Raw genomic sequence first — 5,189 nt, 5'->3', positions numbered from 1 at the left:
GGTAGTGTGTCTACGTGTGATGGGTAAGTTTTACGGTAGGTCATATTTTTGATCTTTTAACTCGATGTTCCAAAATTCTTGTTCGCATATCTGCTTCTTCTACATATACCTAGGCAAATATTTTCTACAATTTGAGAATAATTTTATAATATTCAAACAAATTTTTATGGACATGATGTAAAATTAATCTAGGAGTATCTAGTCGAATTTCAAATTGTTAGCGATAGAAACTCATGAGTGTTAAAATTATTTATCGCGATACCCAACAAAACCACCTGATTACACGTGAAAAAAAATTACTACACATGAATTGAAGTCTGCGCATCTGTTCTATCAGCAAATGAGATGAAAAAAAGAGATTCGTTTTAATTTAAATGACTCATACACAAAGTAATAAAAATAATATTAACGGTGAAAAAATTACATAGGTATGTGGGAATGATGATGAAATTCGTTGGAAGTGTTTTTCGTATAGGTACGCAAGTTTATCTGCTCTATAGAGCACCACTGATTTGGTGATAAAAACTTGATAGATATAACATTAGTGTTACAACTGTTACACTTCAATTTGCACTCGTTATTTGATATTGTTGCGATTCGGTAGTGAATCTTAATATGGGCATTCATGGAAGTTCGCACAGCTGATAAGATCCTATTCATTTGGACCAATCATTAAGGTAATAAAATACTTTTTATAACCCCTCCTTCTCCTCCAAATTTACATCAAACATCCTATAGTGGGACTATTTGAATTTTTACTTTCAGGCTTTGGCACTTGCTACACATTGTACATTTTCATTCCTGTGTTGAAAAGCAACATCAACTACAAAGCATAAAAAAATTTGCGAATTTGATAAAGAATAACATGTGGAATTTGTCCTATGGAGTGATTATCCTATGCTGGATTGCAATCGTACCATCATTGTTTTGTTTAGACACAACGCCAACTTTAAAGCCAGAAAAAGTCGGAAATTCATCAACAAAGAATATCACAAACAACACCAACAGCACGAACTACAGCAATGTCACAAATCGTAACAGCAGCAGCAGAAGCAGCAGCACGAATCACACGTGGACTTTGACCTATGGAGTGATGACCGTGCATTGGATCGCCATCATACCAGCACTCATCTGCCTACTCATTCATATTTTCAAATTTTTCCAAAGTGGTAAAATATCAAAGCAAAGCTTGGAAACTAAAAATCTTACTTTTTACTGTTTTCTTTTATTATTGTACGTAATTTTTACTTTCACACACTTTTTACGAGTATCGTCGAATGCACGATTATACGTGTATTTCCTGTACGTATACATCACATTTGCAGTAATGATTTTCAAACTGATAATCATTCTGGATTTGTGTTTCCCGGTTGGCAAAACGGCATTTTTTAGACAGTGCATCTGAATAGGGATATGACCACATATCAGTCAGAATGTATTTTCTGACTGCCAAAACGGCAATATCTGACTGTGGTTCTGAGTGTGGATCTGACTAGTCAGATCCACGCTCAGATCTCCACTCAGTTTTCTGACGTGTCAGCGCCATCTTGGAATTTCAAAAAAATACTTGTTTCTGATTGGTTGATTGTAGTCAGACTGCGAATCTGACTGTCAAAACGGCAATTTCTGACCGCAGAAATGAGTAGTCAGATATCACCAGAAATGTGCCAATCGGGTTGTGTTTTCGCAAAATTGCTTTGTCCTTGAAAGTACCTCCCCCAAATACTTGTAACAAAAAATTTCGCGTTTATTGCATTTTAGGAATAAGCATTCCTTTACTTTTTTTCCTACCAGCTGGAATTTTCACTAACTGTGAATTGACTCATTATATGAATGAAGTGGTCTGCATCATTAGTATCTATTGCTTGATTCCGACTGCTTTTGCGTTTAGGTATATACGAATAGCTACCGTCGATAAAACTGTACTATGGTCTAAGTTTTCTTTGCATATGCGTCTTCTAATAATGCTTGGAATTTTTGCTGTTTTGGTAAGTGTTGCGCACGTGTATGGACTAATTATGAAGGTGTTCTTTCATATTCCCTGTGATTCTGATATTGAACATGTACAAGTGATGTGTACCGCTCTAGAATGTATCTTTATTGCAGTATTGTTTACTTTAAGAGAAGATGCGTTTCAACATGTTCATACAACTGGACAATTACGTACCTCTTAATTAACTTATTTCAAAAAAAGATGAGGGGAAATAGGTACCTATAACCTTACAAGGGATGAAGGCAACTATCTGAACTGACATTCTCCGATTTGAACGAAACAATCTATAGAACGAAAGAGCATGTCTTAAACCCAAATAACTAAAATGTGAGGTGCTGAAGTTTATTTTTGGGTTTTTGGTAAATTTTTGAAAATTTAAAAAATTAAAAAAAATCTGTTTTATGGGTATTGGGCAATTTTATACCATTTTCATGAAATATAAATTTTTTTGAACAAAGTGAACCAATGTGAAAATCTCTTGATAAATCATCAGCTACTTAATAGTTTTGGGCTATTCCGGAGCCTCCAGGGCGATCTTTCAATTTTCTCCAGAAACTTTGTTCGACTTCCGAAGAGCCAAAAAGTAACTTTAGGGTGTTTACTGAGCACTCTCTTGACTTTTTGGGTGTTATCTTGAAATCCCAGGAGTGAATTTTAGACCAACTTCTACATTCCATCTTCATAGAAAGTGTACCACAAGCAATTCTTTCATCAAGCTATCTCTGATGTGTGTACACGACCTCGCGAGCTGAAAAGTCGTGATGTAAATGATTTTGCTGAAGCTTCCGGTGATTTTCAGTAGGTACCTACCTATTTATTTTTGAAAAATTTCAAATCAATATGGAAGTATGAAACATTAGACTAGGTACCATCGAACTCACACTCCTGGAATTTTGAGGTACCCAACTACTTGAAACGGTCAAGAGAGTGTCCAATAATCACTGACCGAAATACTGGGAACAAAAGTTCATTTTTGGCTCCTCCAAAGCGATTTGAAATTTCTTGGAAAAATAGAAAAATCATTGGAGGCTCTCGAATGGTCCAAAATCAGTAATATAGGTGTAGAGTTGAATTGAAGGAATTATTCAAATTGGTTCACATTGCTAAAAAAAATTACATTTCACGAAAAAGTTTGAAAATTGTCCTTGAAACAGCTGCTTTAAATTTTTTTAATTTTTAAAAATTCGACAAAAATCCAAAAATGAAGTTTAGGATTTGTAATTTGGGTAACGTGGATTTCCAAAGATGCTCTTTCGATGTGGTTCAGTTTCGTTCAAATTGGAGAGTACATACAAGTTCAAAAGATTCCCTTGTTGAATACAAAAAAAAAAAAAAAAAATGGAGGATTTTGATGAAATTCAATAGAGGTTTTCATTTTGAGTTGAAAATCATGATCCTGGGAAAACATTTTTGGCTCCGGAGTGTCTCTGGAGGGGAGTTAAGAGTCCTCAAAGAGGAGATATTCTTGAGAGAATCGTGGTTTTTTCGTTCAAGCCCCTACCCAACCTGTTTTGGAAATTAAAATGGTCTAAGTACTTCTAAAAGATAGTATTGGAGAAATTCTGTGTCGAATCAGCTGCCATTGCCATCAAAATCCAAGACCACTTTTAAGATTCTACTCAGCGATTGAAATTTACAAGTCGCTTATTTTTGAGTAAATTTGTGATTTGAAAATATTTTCTTCTCAAAAATTTCACATTTACTATGCCAAATATGAAAAGATATCATTTCTGAAATTGGGAAACTATTTTGGAACAGAATGGTGCAAATTTTTGTGATTTTTGCCAATTTCAAAAATCAAGGAAAATTTTGGTTTTTTGAGATTGGCAACAATGATTAAAAAATTGGCACCATTGTATTTCAAAATATTCCTCTTGCTTCAGAAACGATATGTTTTGATGTTTTGGAATAATTAATGCGGAATATTTGACCAGAAAACGATTTCAAAATACAAATTTCCCCAAAAATGAGGGATTTTTGAATTTTTAACCCTTTAGTAGAGCTCTGAAGAAGTCAGGAATTTTGATGACAGTGGCCTATGTTGACGGAAAATTTTAAATCCAGCGGGAAAAAAATACTATCTATTATTCCGAGAATGCCTCCTCTGTGAGGGCTCAAAACTCCCTTCCAGAGGCACTTCCATGATCCTAAATTTTTTCTGAGTGATTTTCAACTGAAAGCGAAGGTCTCCACTAAATTTGGCCAAAATCCTCCGTCATTTTTATTTTGCAACACACCTTAATGTTTAGATATGCTTTAGCATTCCACTGAAGTGGTAAAATTTCACACTGCTTTTTCATTTTGAATTAAATTGAATTTATCAATGCAGTATTTGTTTTAATGTTTAATGAATGTGAATGTTATTTATTTATAAGACGATAATACCTAATTAAAATATTTTTATTTTGATCTCGTATTTATATCTTAAAACCGAAATGAATCTACTCATAGGCACGCGTCTTACTTATTTGCATGCATTTATTAATGGATATCCTGAAATTAAGTCAAAGAAGTTGCTGAGTAAGTCATATAAAGTGTGAAAATACGTATAACCCATCCATAAAATTTTTTCGTTTTCCAGATTTGGTTTTACCCAAATCTGAAATACGACAGACGTTTGATGGGACCTTGCGAATAGTCCTACTGCTTATTTCCTGAAAAGATGACGATTACAAGAAAGAGAAGGTAAATATAAGAGACAAAGAAAAGAAGGGGGGTGAAGTGGCATAGCGTGGCAAGCGCGTACAGGCAGCAACGGCGAATATTATGATTAAATTAGAATCTGCGACGGTTCGCTAAATGAATTTTTAATGTCAAAGTCACGTTCTGCGCTATTAAACTCGATTACAAAGGTTTACACGGGTATTCAGGGCTTCTTAAATATTTTACTTATTGAAACTTCTTTTTAGACTTGCCAGCGCGGCGATAAAATTTCGCTGCTTTTTTTAGGTACCCCATTCCGCCTCGACGCCTACATCCGATCGTCGTTTGCTCGGTGTTTTTTCGTCTCTCTCTCTTCCCTTGTTCATTTTTCCAACCTATACTTTGGAAATATGTACCTACGTTCTGGGCATTTTGTTGAAAAAGAAAAAAAAATAGAAGACGAAAAAGAAAAAAAAAAGTTGGCATTTTTCTCTTTATTTTTTCTCTCCTAAAATCGACTCTTTTGTTAAATTTTTTCATACTTTTATCGATG

General features: G+C 34.4%; 1 long non-coding RNA gene across 1 annotated transcript; it reads left to right on the top strand.

Annotated features, from left to right (window-relative positions):
- The first annotated feature begins 446 nt into the window (after positions 1-446).
- Positions 447-4,402, top strand: LOC135843628 (uncharacterized). Its single transcript, XR_010558361.1, has 2 exons — positions 447-677; positions 766-4,402. It is a non-coding gene; the product is annotated as an uncharacterized LOC135843628 (long non-coding RNA).
- Positions 4,403-5,189: the final 787 nt, after the last annotated feature.

The sequence above is a fragment of the Planococcus citri genome, chromosome 4 (assembly GCF_950023065.1).
Source record: "Planococcus citri chromosome 4, ihPlaCitr1.1, whole genome shotgun sequence".
NCBI lineage: Eukaryota > Metazoa > Arthropoda > Insecta > Hemiptera > Pseudococcidae > Planococcus > Planococcus citri.
This window is presented reverse-complemented; position numbering and strand designations above follow the sequence as displayed.